A 17,424-nucleotide genomic window follows, 5' to 3' on the forward strand; every position below is an offset into this window, starting at 1 on the left:
GCCCGGGTTCGATCCTCAGCACCACATACAAACAAAGATGTTGTGTCTGCCGAAAACTAAAAAATAAATATTAAAAAATTCTCTCTCTTTCTCTGTCTCTCTCTCTTTAAAAAAAAAAAAAAAACGTAAAAGTTTGATCCTTTAAAAAAAAAAAGTATCTCTCATGAGTTTTGCTCCTTCTTCCTTTCCTTATTGCAAATCAGCATGCACCAAAAAATGAAAGATAACATTAGATACAGATTGTCAGGTTGAACTGCTAAACAAGAAAGATATGCTTACTCCAGAGAGGGATGTTTAATTTTAATTAGTGTGTATATCTAAAATACTCCTGTTTGCAGCTTATATGGGTCAAACTTTGGAAAATAATAGATTATTCAAATAAGTATTGAGAGCATAAGAATGATACAATTCACCAGTGATATTAAATATCTACCAAGTACCAGGCACTTTGTTCAAAATAGATTGCATGACTGGGCATGGTGGCACATACCTCTAATCCCAGAGAATCAGGAAGAATCACAAGTTTAAGGCCAGTCTGAGCAACTTGGATAGGCCATAAGCACCTTAGTGAGTCTCTGTCACAAAATAAAAAATAAAAAGGGCTGGAGATGTAGTTCAGTGGTAAAAATTCTCAGTACAAAAAAAAAAAAAAAACACTGCATGTGCAGTAAGGGGGCTCCTGTGTATGCACAAGCACACACACATATACAATAATGAATGTGGAGAGCTGCTTATCTGTGAACTACAAATCTAGGGAAAGCATCCTTTTTATAAGGAAATTTATACTTATAATGATTAAACTTATCTGAACAAAGCCTTATGACATCCTAAAGGACTAAAACATACTGTGACCATACCAAGACCTTGGCTAGGCTTGCTAAACCCAAATAACCAGATCAGTGGCTACTGAATCATGCCCATCTTGCTGCCCTGTGTCTCAATGCTAACTGCAAACATTTCCCTGTACCTTGGGAGAATTTTTTAAATTGGCCAATTTGCAGGACAAACTGAACTCTGACTGACCTTTCCCAATTAGTCTTATAAAATCTTTAACCTCAAATTCCCCCTTCTGCAAATGAGATGACCTCATTTAAAGAAAAATTATCTTTTCAGTTGAATTACTCTGTTTATGAAGAGAAAAAGTGACTTGCCTAAGCTGAGTCCATTTCCCACTGTCAATTTTGTTGTTGGAGCAAAACAATCTGAGAAAGAAACAGAACTCCTGTTTTGCTGAGCATTTTGGAAGACTTTTCCCTGTTGTTACTGTTTTATATTTAGAGATCTGTTATTTTTTTGGCCTCATCCCCACTCCACTTTTTCAAAGCTTTATATCCTTTAAAAACAGCTCATCTACTACTAATTTCCCTGTACAGCTTTTTCTGATCTTTCTATTCCAATTGACCTTTCCCTGCCTGCTGAATTGAATATGGCTGCAAATGCTTTTACATTCTCTTCATTTGGTGTGTTGAGGGCAGGAAGGAGGGTCTTAAGTTTCTTCTCCTTGAGCTGGATGAGCTCTGTTACATCCCTGACCTCTGAATATTGCTAAAGTGAGCAGTGTGCAAGCTTCCAGGTACAGACCCCCCCAAAATGTCACTTCCTTTCCCTTGTAAGCCTCTCTTTAAAGACAGCCACCAGGTAAAAAGCACTACTACCCTGAGATTATCATGCTGTGAAAAGCCCAAAGTATAGGGAAGGCCTTATCACAATAAATCAGACCAAGTCAAAAAGAAAGGTAAAAATTTACTGTGCATTCAGAAGAACAGCTGGTGAACTGGGAGACTTCAAACCCAAAAGAGTTTGGCTCTTAAGGTTACAGTACAATTTATAAAGCATAAATAAGGAAGTACATTGATCTCTATTGTTACTGGCTATTAAAAACCTAAATTCATTTTAGAGTAAGTACAGCTGTATAAGCTTATTTGTCTAAGTACAGCTGTATAAGCTTATTTGTCTATGTCCTTCTGACAAGGAAGAAAAGCTTAAGTTTATTTGTTGAGAGCTTGCATTTCAGAGAAATCAAGATAGCTTGATTTTCTGTTATGATGGTTGGTTGGTTGTTCGTTCTTGGTTATACTGAAACTGTGGCCTTCATTTTTTATTATATTTTGACAGTCTCCCCTCCCTTTTGGTCATTCAGATGACCTCAGACTATGACCAGGTCTTAAGCATTTCTCTCATTACTACGTTTTTCTTTTCATGATCATTCTAAAGATCACAAAGCAGAATTTAAAGGATTCTTCCATATATTCAAATTCATGTAGTTTTTGTTATTCAGGGCCTTGTAGAGTTCATCTTAAGAGTCAGTGAATGCTGACAATCATTTACGACTCTTAAGAGAACACAATGCACAGGAATTTTATCAATGTAACTAATGGGGAGATAACACCAAGGGTTTGAGAAAGACTGTGAAGCCAAAGCCCAGATTAGACTAAAAAGATCAATTGATTGTGCCTTTATAATCTGGTGAGGTATCTGTATCTGATCTTTAACTTCTCAAACTGTGAAGCTATGCATTTTTCCCTCAGCATTTTCTAATAAGGACTTCTACAGCCTGATTGTGTCATTCATATACAACAAAAGGGTTTGGAATAATTGGGGAGCTCTAACACGGGAGGACTGCTCAATGCCCATTTATGTTCCAGGGGGACCTTCTCATGGTTTGTTTCCCAAAGAAGAGGTTCCTAAGTGTTGCTGTTGCTTATCTCATGGAGTAGAGAGGATAATAAAGAGAAAAATCATGGACCCAGGATCTACAATATACTGCAAATCCAAGGAATCCTCTGAGTTGCCTTTTAGTCACAGACCTGGGATAATTTTGTATAATATTTGTTTTTTCTGAAAACAGAAAGTCTTTTTTTTTTTTTTTTGCAAATAAGTCACGACCTAGATAATGCACCACTTCTTATGAGAATTAGAGTTTATCTGGACAAGTCTTCAGGCACCAATAAGCCAATTATTGTACTATACACATTGAGTCCATTTCTGAGTCCTTGTTTGATGAGGAACAAAGAAGTAAATCACCTACATATTGAGTCCAGATAGAATTTCTGGGAAATTGCTGTGTCCTAGCCCCAGTGTAAAACTTGTGAACAGTGCGAAGTAGCATCTGCTTTTCCTGCGGGATTATTACCCAAGTACATTGTTGATTTTTTAAGTAAAAGCTAACAAATGCAGGTAGTCTTTGTCTCCATGAATGTTAAAACAAAAAGAAGTAAATCAAGTCTACTACTGTGAACCACTTGGATTCAGTGGGTACCATTTTGATTTGGTACCACTGGAACTCTTGGTACTACAATTTTATTTATAATTTTCAGGTCCCGTACAGAACTCTGTCCCTCTTCCCAGGGTTTATTGGCAGGAAGATAGGAGTGTGACAAGGATTAGTACATGTAATAATTAATCTCTGACTTATTAAGTCCTCTTTTATCAGTATGAATCCCTATATTACTTCAGATGTCAGAAAGTATTGAAATAATTTAAGAAGCAATTTAAAAGGGTCAATCAGAATTTTAATGGGTTTGATATTTCGAATCCTTCCCACATCTGTAGAACAAGAAGCCCACAGAGTGCCAGGAATTTCAGAAAAGTATATATCTAGATGTAAATGGAATTAAATATTTCCTTAGGACAGTTAATTTGGGCTTAAAAAACCCATAGTGTTTCAGTGTCTGATAAATCTAAGGTCATTTCGCCAGAAGAGAATTTTATTTAGTTTCCTATGTCAATAACAGATGTCTACCCAGGAAGTTACAGGACCAATGTCACATAGCAAGAAGGAGCAATTCTCAGGGAAAGGGCCAAAGGTATATTTATGAGTTCTGATATGGGAACCCTTGAACTTGATTTGAAATTCTCACCACCCAGATATTTTCATGATCCAAGAAAGTTCATTATGACAAGGCAATTCTATCAATAGGGGCAAAACTGGGAGCACATTTTTAAAAGTTAGTCAAGGTCCCTCCAACTATTGTAATTGAATGGTTATTAGTTTATTTGCCTGATGGTTTCTATTCTGCTCTAATTTCCTTTCAAAATGTCCTACTAGATATTGCAATTCTGTTAAGGGAGCTACTTCCCATTCTAATTTATGCTTCTTTCGTGAGTCACTTATTTCTATCTGCAGTCCATTAACAAAATGGACAAATAAAGCCACTTCATCTTGGCCTTCAAGGCAGGAAAATAGTTTAAAATTTTCCTATAGGCAGATTCAGTGGTCCATGGAAGATTAGTTCGTTTTTGTTTTTTTTTTTTTTTTCTTTTTCCTCAAGGTTGGGTTATGGCCTAATTTGTTCTCATGGAGAACAGGAATAGCTTCAACCATTGCTGGCCCATTTTTCTAGCCCATCTTATCTTCTTTAAAGGTGTGGTTTACAGGATCCTCAAGATATCTAGTTGGAAGCTAGTTCAGTGGTAGTTCAGTGGTCTGGCATTCTCAAGGTCCAGGGTTCAATCCCCTGTGCTACACAAACACAAAATAAGAAATCTTAGTTAGAATATCACAACAGGCTTTTTCTGGTCATTTTCAAGCATTTCTTGTATCAATCATAGGGACAAATTGGTACAAATCAGGAGACATGAATCAAAGACTCTGCTCTGGTTTGGATATTTAGTGTCCCAAAGGTTCAGGGTAGCACTATTGAGAAATGGTGGAACCCTTAGGAAGCAGGGACTGGTGGAAGGAAGTTAGGTCATTGGGGGTGTGCTCTTGTAAGGAAATTCATATGCAACTCCTTGACCTCTCACAAGTAGATTGTTATAAAAGTCTGAGCTTGGTCGTATCTTTCTATCTGCTCAGATTTGAGGTGTGACCCTTTCCTCCTAGATGATCTTAAATTTTGAGCCTCCAAAACAGTGAGCATCCTTTTCTTTACAAGTAGCTTATATCAGACCTTTTGTTATAGTGACGAGAAGCTAACTAATGTAAGCACCCAGAAAATTTTTTAATTCCACTATAAATTTGGTTTGATCTCTTTGGGGATCACAAACACCCTGATCCATATATAAGTAGGAAACAGGGATTTTAGAGGGAGATAGGGAAGGGGTCATGTAACAGATGGAGTCCATCTTTGCCTAAAACGCCCTAAAATGACTATATCTATATAGGGAAACTGGTAATTCTACTGTTGTCCAGAAACCCAGGTAATACCAGCTATTTCCTTCTTATGGACAAAGGGGTGCCTTACCTTGAAGCTTCAACAAAATACAGGTATGCACAACAAAGATAAAGAGCTCAAAGTGCAGAGAGAGAGCTCACACATGAGAGAGACTTACCCTTGAACTCTGCGGTCAGCAAGAAAGCAGTGAGTGTACTGGGCTCTGTCATTATTGGTATGTGGCTATACTTCCCAGCCTTGGGGATCCTCAAAGATATTGTTCAGATCTTACTTCTGACACTATAAACTTCAAAATAAAACCAGATGAAGTAAAAAGGAAATGAGAGTTTATTGTGCATACAAATTTTTTTGTAAATGAAGCAAAAAAAAAGTGAGTAAATGCAATTTTAAAAAGTAAAAAAGAAATAGTGCTTATACAAGAAAAGATTATGAACTGGGAACATTCAAACCAAGTCTTAAGAAGCTGGAATCACAAGAGACATATAGCTTATAAAATCAATGAGGAAGTACATTGATCTCTGTTATGATTGGCTACTATGTACCTACATTACTTTTAGCACATGGAGAGCTATACAAGCTTATTCATCTGAAGCTAATGAGTTTGATTTCATCATACTGACAAAAAAGAAATGCTGAAGTTTTTATTGTGGTTAGAACCCACATTTCAAGAGAAATCAGGATAGCTTAAGTCTTTTTTTATAGGGTGATGGGTGATTGGCCTAAGCATACACATGAACTGTGGCCTCCATTTTTACTCTTTTAATAGTCCTAAATGATAAGATGCCATAGAGTGAGGCAGAGGCCGAGGAGCAAGAAGTTAATGGATTTGTGAGGGACCCTTTTTGGAGCCCTCAGAAAAGACCAGCCCTCAGCTGAACAGTGCACAGTGACCCCATTGATACTCCCTGGAACAGAAGAATTGCCCAGCTAAGCCCTGTCCAAACTCCTGGCCCACACAATAGTGAGATATGATAAAATTGTCATTATCTTAAACCACTACGTTTTGGCATAGTTTGTGTCACCATAATGAATAATTCAAACCCTCTTTTCCAAACTCATGCTGTCTGTAGGATTAACTCGACAATTAATAATTTGCAGCTTTATAGCATGAGCTTTATTGTTAGCTTGTTATTTTAATAAGCTTTATTGTTAGCTTATTATTTCCTTGTTATTCAACTTGTTGTGTGATTATGACTTCTTTCACAACTAGGATACAATTCTTTTTAGTATCTGAAAATGATTGTATATTATTGGTGTACACTGTTTTTTACTTACTAGAAAATTAGTAGAGGAAACCCTCTTTTCTTTTTTAACTAAAATTTGTGTTATTTTTGCAAAATAATACCACAAATTCTTTTACTTTTTTCCCTTCTTAATATATAAGTTGTCATCAAATGAAAAGTGTCTGTTAGATCCTAGGAAGATATGAAATGATAGAACTGAGAGTTAACTATTAGTTAAAATAATTGATTCTTTAAAAAATATATTGGAGAAAAACATGTATCAGATAGTATTATATAAAGTACTATAATAAAGATGAAAATTTGTTGTGACCGTTAGTAGAAAAGATACCAAAAAAAAAAAAAAAAACCTACAAACAGAAGTCCAGGCAGATTCTTATGATGTGCTCCATGATGACTGCCCCTGGTACACACGCCTTGTATAAATCTCTCCCCTGGAGTGTGGGCAGGTCTGTGGAAGTGATGAAGTAGTTATTCTCTTGAATAAGTTACATTTGGTAAGACTCCATTTTAGTCAAATGAAGGGAATGATTCCTGTGTGCTCATTTGGAAGGAATAAACAACCTCACTGTGAACTGAAAAGGGTCAACCTTCAGGAGCTGAACTTCAGTCCTCAAACCACAAGGAATTGACTTCTGCCAACAAGTGAACTTCGAATAGGTCCCAAAGGATCAAACAAGATTACAGCGCTGCTAATACCTTATTTGTGGCCTCCTGAGATCTTGAGCAGAAAAACCTCAAAACTGTATCTGGATTTGGGAATTTGTCAGATCACAAATTTATCTGGTTCTAAGCCAGTAAATTTTTGATAATTTGTTATAAGAGAACAGAAAACTAATACATAATTGCCCATCAATTGTGGTTCTAGTTAGACTGTACTAAAATTGTTCCATATTTTAACAGGGTCAGTAATGGGTATGGAAAGAAATGAAAAACTTCTCTGGTTAGTTCTGATTCTTTCAAGAATTAATGACAAGTTCTAGACCACTTGGTAGGTTGTATCATTTCTAAATTGAGACCTATGACCAACTTCCAATCATTTCCTCTCTGTTAAAATATCCTACATTATACAAGATGTGGAGAAGTCTCAATCTTGGGGATGGAAATTTAACACACCCCAAGCAATAAATTAAAACTTGCCTATGCCAGGAAGTATAATTTGGTTCCCCTTAGCAGTGGTGCATGGAGAGGGGAAGCTTAGCTAATGAGATATAAGAGCAAATCCATAGAGGAGTTTCCTCATCTAGGGAGCAAAAAAGCCTCAACTAGACAAGATCTTTTCCCCAGCCCCTTCACCTCCTCTTTCAACCCTGAATTTTAGCCATGAGGCCAGCATTGACAGTGGCGACTTTGCATTCATTTGGTGACAAGCCAGAACTTCTCCAAGAATATAGAGGGGAAAAGCAAAAAGAATCCTGATACCTTGGGGACATCACTGAGCTACTACAACAACTCTCAGATGCCTACTCCAGGCTTTACATAAAATAATGATAATTATTATTAGCATAGCACTGTGTGGATTTTTCTGTTATTTTACAGCTGAATACATTTCTATTGATTCCAGGACTTTCTTTGGCTGGTCTTGGTTTAAATATAAAACCTTGCCTTCTGCCTTAAAATTCCTATTGTAGGGCTGGGGGTGTATCTCAGTGGTAGAGCACCTGCATGTGTGAGGCACTGGGTTCAATTCTCAGTGCCACATATAAAATAAAGGTCCATTGACAGCTAAAAAATATTATTTTAAAAAATTCTTATTGAAAATATCCACACAGAAGTCTCCTTCTACCTTCTAAGTTTAAGGACTGCCCATTGCTTTTACTGTAAGAATAAAATTCAATAAGGTTTTCCATGATTTGGGCTTTAAATAATTCTTTAGCTTATCTTGCAACATTTCCCCTAGTCCGAGCTATATTTGTTCAAAATACTTGAAGTTCCCACAGAGTCAGCTCTTGTAAACTCCAAAGCCAGTTCTTGTATGCCTCATTGACTTTCCCTCTAATTCTCTCTTTCCCCCTCTTCCCTCTCATCCTTCTCTTCCTTCTCTTAGAATGTTTGGAATAGCTTTGCCTGTAGCTATGCTACCTAATTCTCAGTTCAATTTCTGTGAGCCTTTTTTTTTCCCCAAGAAGCTTCTCTGATTATCCCTCTTCAAGAGCTTCCTCTCTTACTTCCACAGCATCTTGTGTACATCCTTATCCCGGTGCAATTATTTGGATCTGGAATGTCTCCATCACACTCTTGTGCTACAGGCTTGTTTCCCAGCCTGTTAGCACTACTGGGTGGAACCCTCAGTAGATGGGCCAAGTGGAAAGGAAATTACTTTTTCCCCTTTGCTTCCCAGCTGCCATGAGATGAATAGGTTCCACCACCAGGCACCCCAGCCATGAAGAAGTACTATGTCACCACAGATCCAAAAGCGTAGGGCCAAGTGACTGTGAATTAAAACCATGAGCCTAAATAAACTTTTTTCCCCCTCTAAGTTCATTTATCTTCAATACTTGTCACAGTGACAGAAAGCTGACTCATACATCCACCTCTTAACACATGATGCTGTAATCATCAGTTTCATCTCTACCATTTAGCTCCCAAAATGCTGAGCCAGTATCTGGTCAACGTTTATGACTCATGCACCACAATATCCACTACACATCTGTCCTTACATAGTTATTTGTTTCACAGATGAATGAAAGAAATTCAAGAGCTACAAACCTGTATTCATCAAAAAGCAGCCATCTCCTCCACCCAGCCTCTCTCACCAGAGATGAACATTATAAATTACTGCCTTCCTCCAGAAATGTTCTAAATCTATGCAAACATTTCTGTTTGCCTATTCCTTTCCTACAGATGATGGCATTCTTGCTCACTGGCCCACTCATAGCTTTTCTACTTTAATAATATGTCTACTGATTCCCATAGAGAGCTTTTCCCTTTAAACAGATAAATATTACTTCACTCTGTGAATGTTCCACCATGTACTTACCAGTTACCAACTGGCAACATTACACGGATTTTGATGCTCCCCACTTAAAAATAATTCAAAAATGAAATCATTGTGCATTTATTCAGTGGTTCATAGGAATGTATAAATAGAATATAGTCATAGAAATATTTCTTTGTCAAAAGATATTTGTGTTTAAAACTTTGAAAGATATTGCCACATTATCTTCCTTCTAGATTGTTATAGTTTGCAATTTTGCCAACAACGAGAGGAACTGTTTTCTCATGAGAATGTAACTTTGTAAATATGAGATATGGAAAATGGCATGAAGTTATAGTTCAATTTGTTTTCCCTTCATTGTAAGTTTGGGTGAACATTTTTCATATGTTAAAATACCATATGCAAATCTTGTTGCAAACAACAAAAACTCGTCTGGCTAGTTTAGCCAGAATTATAATCTCTTAAAGGTGATTAGGTACTACTTGAGATTGTTGAAGAAACAGACACAGACACAAAGATGGAAATACCAAAACACAGACAATAAATTGGCCTGAAATGGATACCAGTAGTTCCTCTTCCACTGAACACTAAATGCCAGAGGTCTCTGTATCTACTACTCCCTCCATCTCTGACCTTACCTGTGAGCAGGTACTTATCCCTGTACTTCTTGCTGCCACCTACACAAGCAAACGGAGCAATCTTTGCTCACCTCTAAAGCAGTTTCACTAAGGTGTTTCTGAGTTCTGACCTCAGTGTAGGAAATCAGGATCCTTAATGTGCAAACTTCCCCAAGTGTAGGAAAGTATTCAAAATATGACAAGAAGTCTTGGCTATGTGAAATATATACCTCAGTACTCCACACTATCAATATGCAATATATTTTTTTTTTTAGTCTTTGAAACAAAAGCAGATGCTCCCCTGATGCACTACACCTTTCATACATTTCCAAGCAAACATCCCCTTTCTACCTCAGAGGAAGATGAATTTCAAAAGAAGGGGAAGTAGAGTTTCTGACTTGTACAGATGCATTGTAAAATCTTAGAAGAGCTAGCAATATATTCATTTGCCATGTGCCTTTGTAAATTTTGTTAAAATAAGCTATTTTAACTGAAATTATTTAATACTATCAATTAGTCCTGCTCGATATTCTCTTTCATCAAACTTTGCCACACCAGATGGCATAATAAAAGGAGATGAGCTAAGGATACATTTAGTAAGGACTTATTATAATATAGTTTTGTTCTTTAGCCACTTCTGTGTAGAGGCTAGTTATTGCTAACTAATCCAGTATAGAAATGGTTTTAAGAAACACACAATTGCTAGGCGAGGTGGCACACGCCTGTAATCCCAGAGGCTCAGGAGGCTGAAGCAGGAGGATTGAGAGTTCAAAGCCAGCCTCAGCAATGGTGAGACACTAAGCAACTCAGTGAGACCCTGTGTCTAAATATTAAAGTACAAAATAAGAGTTGGGGATGTGGCTCAGTGGTTGAGTGCCCCTGAGTTCAACCTCAGGTAGCCACCCTCCAAACACACACACACACACACACACACACAACTTCTACTGTGTGATGTGCCCAGCACAGTGACTGAACATTTGACTTGAAGGTGCAATGCCAAAGACTTGGTCCTGATACTCTGGTATTGTTAGGGTATGTAAACAAGTCAAGATGGCGCCTGGCAAAATGCCAGAGGGAGTGGTTTGTGAAGTAACACCAGTGAGCCATTAAGTGTGGAGATTCCTTATTGGTTGACTGCTGTATCTAGTTTATGTTAATTAAGATAAGCTGTGTGGAATGTATATATACCCCTCCTGTCCTACAATAAATGGCTCCCATTCCTGGTGTATCAATCTACACAAGTTGCTCATCACCCCCCGGTTATTTTGCCCAGCCAGCCGGGCTGCAGCAGATGGTGGCCTGTTAAGGGGAGCCCGGGACACTCGGGGGTAAGTGATGAAAAAAAAAAAAGCTGCCCGTCCATAGATAGGACAGGAGCAAATCTGCTTGTCCCTAGGCAGATAGGGCGAGAGGAAAAATGGCCATTTTGAGAAAATGGAGAAGATTGATACAGTATGTTTGTGTCTTGTTTTGTCTTGAAATGTTGTATTGTCTTTGTGATGAAAATATGGAAGGGGTGAGAAGTAAATTACTCAGGGAAGAAGGCACCCCAGTGAAACCAAGAATAGTTAGGGCATGTGTTGATGGAAGCCCAGGAACTCTAGTCAGAAAGAAGAAAGTTCAGAGGGGGGAGGATTATCAGGAAAAAAGTTGCAACAAAAGGCTATTACTGAATACTTTTTGTTACCAAGAAGGTGCGTGAATCAGTGCGGCAGCTGCCATGTGCGCGAGCTGGTCATGGCACAGCAAGGACTTTCCAAGCAGCGGCAGCCAGCTCTTCCCCGCCCCCGCCCGGGGAGCAGGACACCACTGCAAGAGCTCAAATCCAAACCTGACCCGGAGGCACAGTCTCACAGGCTCTTGCTCCCTGTGCCCAGTGGCAGTTTGAGTCCGGGACTCTCCCCAGGGCCATCTGGAGCTGCCCAGGACGCTGCAGGCAGAAGATGGGCCTGCGACCCTGAAGTTTGATCATTTTCAATGCCAATAACTAAGCTACAATGGTTCTCCCACACCTGGAAGCCAATGAATAATGAGCACTATTAAGGCTTATTTCAAATGTAAAAAATCTTGAGATAATGTACTAAATTGTTCAGAAGGTTGTTTTCTTAGTGGAATGCTACAGGATTTTCTTTAGCCAGCATTGTCGGAGTTCCTGCCTTTGTTCCAGTGCTGGTGAAGACGAAGGTGGAAGAATTTCCAGTGTTGCTGAGAACCAGATGAAACTTCGGCTGAGAACTGGACGAGACTTCGGATCAAGCTAGCTGACTGCAGAACTCACCTGAACTGTGATTTACCTGGACTGTGAGTTAATCTATTGAGACACTGCTTTACCTGGACTTGTAAGGGTCCCGCGAAACGTCGGAGAAAGAGACCACCAAGTGACCACTCATGCAATTGGCAGAAGGGGGATTTATTGAACCAGCATGCTGGGGCTCCGTGCCCACTCAAGAAGGGAAAGCAGCCCAGAGCCCCGAGCAGGGGCTGAGCACTGCATAAGTACACTTTTTGGGGAGGGCAGAGGGCTTTGTATACATCAGAACAAATCATCATGAGGCGCGGGAAAATTGAATAACAACTCCTAAACATGATTGGTTCATTCATTGGCAGGAACAGGTCAGGCTGGAGTGATAGGTCATTCCTAAGGAGGGGGTTACATTTAAACTGATTGGTCCAGGCCCTGCAATGCCTACGTGCGACCACACAGAGCCCTTATTAAACCAACCAATAGTCAGGGGAAATATTTACTGGGCAGTTCCAAGCATTGTTTCAACAGCTACAGAAATTTCAGGTTTTGCAGGTAGCACAGAAACCTAACAATACCTAATCCTTTACATTTTAACTCAGACCTTGCAGCTTAGAAACTTTACAACACCGGGTCTTTTACCCTTTAACTTTTACGCTTTAACTTCAATTTCTTTTACCCTTACAGACTGAGACAACAAACTGTAATCTGCAACAAATTGTAACTTGGTATCTTTGCTAACGATGTCATTGCTGGTATAATTTTTCCAAGGGCTTCTCTCATGGAGCCATCAATTGGCTTGGTATTGTGACATTTTGTATCCTCCCCTTCTGCTTGCAGCAGATTGTTTGTGGTGTTTGTGTAAAAACCACTATGGTAGTTATTTAAATTAAACCAAAGGGGGAATTGTTAGGGTATGTAAACAAGTCAAGATGGCGCCTAGCAAAATGCCAGAGGGAGTGGTTTGTGAAGTAATGCCAGTGAGCCATTAAGTGTGGAGATTCCTTATTGGTTGACTGCTGTATCTAGTTTATGTTAATTAAGATAAGCTGTGTGGAATGTATATATACCCCTCCAGTCCTACAATAAATGGCTCCCACTCCTGCTGCATCAATCTACACAAGTTGTTCGTCATCCCCCAGTTATTTTGCCCAGCCAGCCGGGCTGCAGCAGATGGTGGCCTGTTACGGGGAGCCCGGGACACTCGGGGGTAAGTGACGAAAAAAAAAAAAAAAGCTGCCCGTCCATAGATAGGACAGGAGCAAATCTGCTTGTCCCTAGGCAGATAGGGTATCACTTAGCACCAGAAGTAATTATGGAATAAAGGAGATACCAGGTTACAAATATATGGAGCTAGGAGCTGGACTGTGGAAAATTCTTTTAATCATCACATCAATTGAATTTAAGGGAAGTTTTCAATTCTTGTCAGCATTTAGTCAGAACTAAAATTTGTGCTATCAGGAATATGTTTCATAACACAACTTTTTATTTCAGTGCTGGGAGTGGAAACCTGCCGCAGTCTGGCTACAGCAGAATAATCAGGGGGGTGACGAACAACTTGTGTAGATTGATACAGCAGGAGTAGGAGCCGTTTATTGCAGGACAGGAGCAGTATTTATACATTCCACAGAGCTTATCTAATTAGCATAAACTAGATACATCAGTCAACCAATAAGGAATCTCCACACTTAATGGCTCGCTTTTGTTACTTCTCAAACCACTCCCTCTGGCATTTTGCCAGGCACCATCCAGACTTGTTTACGAACTTTAACATTCCCCTGACAAAATGCCAGGTGTTATTTTGACTTATTTACAGACTCTAACAGAAACCAGGGATTTGCACATGCTAGGCAAATGCTCTACTACTGAGCTATATCCTCACCCTAGTTTTCTTTTTTGCAGCAAATAAAATCCAGCTGTGCAAGAGAGAAGCTATGCAAGTGAGAAGAATGAGTCTAGATTATTGTAAATATATTTTCAAAGGATTATAAATATATTTTCAAAGTTAAATATAAAATGGGACCCTGTCGACAGATAACTGAGCTGGAGCATGATGATATGAATTTTATGAATGCTATCATTAGGGGATCCAAAAAAATTTTTGCCAAGTACTGGATATGATGTTCAGTTTCTTTGGAAAGCCAATGAGTACCATACAATTTCTTGCCTTTTTTGTTTTTTTCCCATATTTTATTGGTGCACTTTAATTATACATAAGAGTGAGATTTGTTTCCATATTCATACATGCATATGATATAACAATATAATTTGGTCAGTATCATTCCCCAGTATTTCCTCTTTCCCACCTCTTTTTCTCTCTTTCATCTTCTCCACCTTTCTTTTCCTTTATCTTCTCCAGCTTCCACATATAAGAGAACATACAACTTGACCTTCTGAGTTTGGCTTATCTCACTCAACCAAGTTTTATCCATTTTTCCTGCAAATGGCATAATTTCATTCTTCTTTATGGCTGAATAAAACTCCATTGTGAACATACATATAACATTGTCTTTATCCATTCTTCCATTGACGGTAACCTACACTAACTAGTTCCATATTTGGCTACTGCATGACACAACATATTTAATTAAAATGCACTTTTCTTTTATGGTGTTAATTATGTGAAATAGAAGGTATCAGAAAAGGAAGGTTAGTGGGAAGAGCCAGAGCTACTGCCACACCACAGCAGACCTTGGCAGCATGGTTAACACTCATGGTCTCCCTTGCATTCCCTCCCATCTGATTGCCTCTGACCTTATCAGCTAGCATGCATTCTGATTTTAGTGTCTTACTTGAATGCACAACATAAACCGTCATCTCAGAAGGGAATGAGCTGAAGGTCACCATGTCCTTTGCAGGCCCTCCTGACCTCTCACTCCATTTACCATAAATGGATCACTTATGTGACAATCTTACCAAGATGGTGACTGTATGTCTCACCTTCTGGTTCTTTGTCATGATGAGGGCAAATTGTCCAGGCAGCAACAGTACCTTATAGTTAATGAAACTCCTTCTGTGTCCTCTCATAGAAGTCTTCCCTCTTCAGGAAGTAGGAACTATAAATCCACAGAATCCAGAGTTGTAGGGATAGGAAATACCAGTTCCAAATTTCTACTACTTTGTTCCTAGGTCCATATAAATTAGCTGAATTTGTTCATTTGGAGTATATACTGTGTCTGGCAAGATGACCCTCTAATCTGTCAAAGTACCATTTCTGAACTGTCACTTTCAACCATGACTTCAACAGGCATTTCTATCCCTCTCATGATAGAGATGACCAGTGGATCCCATGGTAATGTGCACGCTCCTGCACCTTTGTTGCTAGGAATGAATACCTTAGTCTGTCACAATTTGTGTGGGATTCTGTACCAGGGTATCAAACACTTAGTGAGCCATGGGGGAAAAAGTGCAGTCTGAGGTTCTGTAAACAAGAAAGACAAACCAGACCAAGAACACAAGTCTGTTTCTATTGAAATGAATGGCTTCCCTTTCTAAGGAATGAAGTGTGCAATACAATCAAGTTGGTTGGCTCAATATGGTTCCCCAGTATTTTGCCTTTCCCTTCTCTCCTCTTTTCTTTGGTTCTGATGATTTTGCTTTATCAAAAAAGTAGTATGGGTTTCTGTATTGATGGGTGGAAAATTCAGCATCAGCAGAAATGTTTGATCTTCCTTGATGTTGTGGATTTAATTTAGTTCCCCAAAAATTTATATGCTGAAATCCTAACCCCCGATATCTCAGAATATGTGTTTATTTAAAAAAAAAAAAGGTTGCTGCAGATTAGTTAGGATGAGGTCATATTAGAATAAGATGGATTCGCCATCGAGCATAACCATTGTCTTTATAAAAATGAATACCATTTGAAGGGACATAGAAATACACAGATAGGAGACAACATAAAGACACAGGGTGAATGCCATCTACAAGCTAAGGGATAACTGAGACAATCAGTAACTGATAGTGACACATGGAAAAGATACTCCTTCATACCTCTCAGAAAGAACCTACCTTCCCAACACCATGACTTGGGTTTCCTAGCCTCTAGAACTGTGAGACATTTCTCTTGTTGAAGCCACCTAATTTGTGGCACCTTTTTATTTCAGACCAAGGAAACTCATACGCTTGGCAAATAAGAATTCATGCTGTTGACATTGTTCCTAGCTTCCATCTCTGGTACTACCATGTTTACTCATTTTAGGTGACCACTGTCTCAACACTGAGCCTATCCCATGTCAACTTGCTGAGTGAGCATTCACATGAAATACAAAGACTTCACGATTCCCAAATATGCATCCACAGGCATTGTACCCAGACCTCCCTTTTGTCATATTTTCAGCTTTTCCATTCTGTTTCTCAGACTAATTGACCAAGCCATTTTCCACCATCCAAGAGTCTATGCCTATTATAACCCTGAGTTACTTTTTTCTCCTCAAAGTAGACCTCCTGAGGCTCTGCTCAATGGAATTTATTTCTCCTCACCACTGCCTTCCAAAGTCATCTTTGAGTGGATGGGTCTCAGTGTGGCTGCCATGCATAAAGCAAGCTCAGAATTGTTGCCCCTCCATCAACTAGTCATTTGGATCCTTAATACACCCATAGTGAGAGATGGAAGAAGCACTGGAACAAAAGTGGTGGATGCCATGAGGGCTTATCTACCTTCTCATTCAACTTGCTTATGCCTCTGTCTTTCCTCATGCTCCATCCTGGATACCTCACTACCATCTTAATTGCCATTAGTTCTGCCCAACTTTAGACTATGTTTATCTGACAAACTATTGGGTCTCATGGTCATTTATTACCCACCTTCAGAGTTCCAGAACACCCAAAAGCAGATTTTCTTGTCTGATATACAGTCTTCTTATGCAATACCTCAACTTTTCACAGGATGAACTGAGGTGTGTGCCCAAGAAGCATGGCAGTCTGTGCCTCAACCTGGATCTGCTGCATACACTTTTCCTGTCACTTGGTGTGGTTCACAGAAGTATTCTCAGCTATGGAAAATGCTGCTTCAAAATCTGAAGAAAACTACCAGATCTTGTGTTTACTTTTGCACAATGGAAAATAAACATTGCATCAATTCTGCCTTTATTTCAGAAGGATATTCTAGCAGGCCCCATACCACTAGAGACCTAAATCTGAAACTAAAATGATGAGCCTTTGAATCTTCATAGGATTTATTCTTCATCCTTTGGAATATAAATATCTTACCAAGGACTTTAAAATGCTAGCCACTTCTTGTTCATCCAGTCTGATTAGCATGATGTCACTG

Source organism: Marmota monax, unplaced genomic scaffold (assembly GCF_021218885.2).
Source record: "Marmota monax isolate L192 unplaced genomic scaffold, Marmota_monax_Labrador192_F-V1.1 WCK01_AAM20220418_F8-fsc00037, whole genome shotgun sequence".
NCBI lineage: Eukaryota > Metazoa > Chordata > Mammalia > Rodentia > Sciuridae > Marmota > Marmota monax.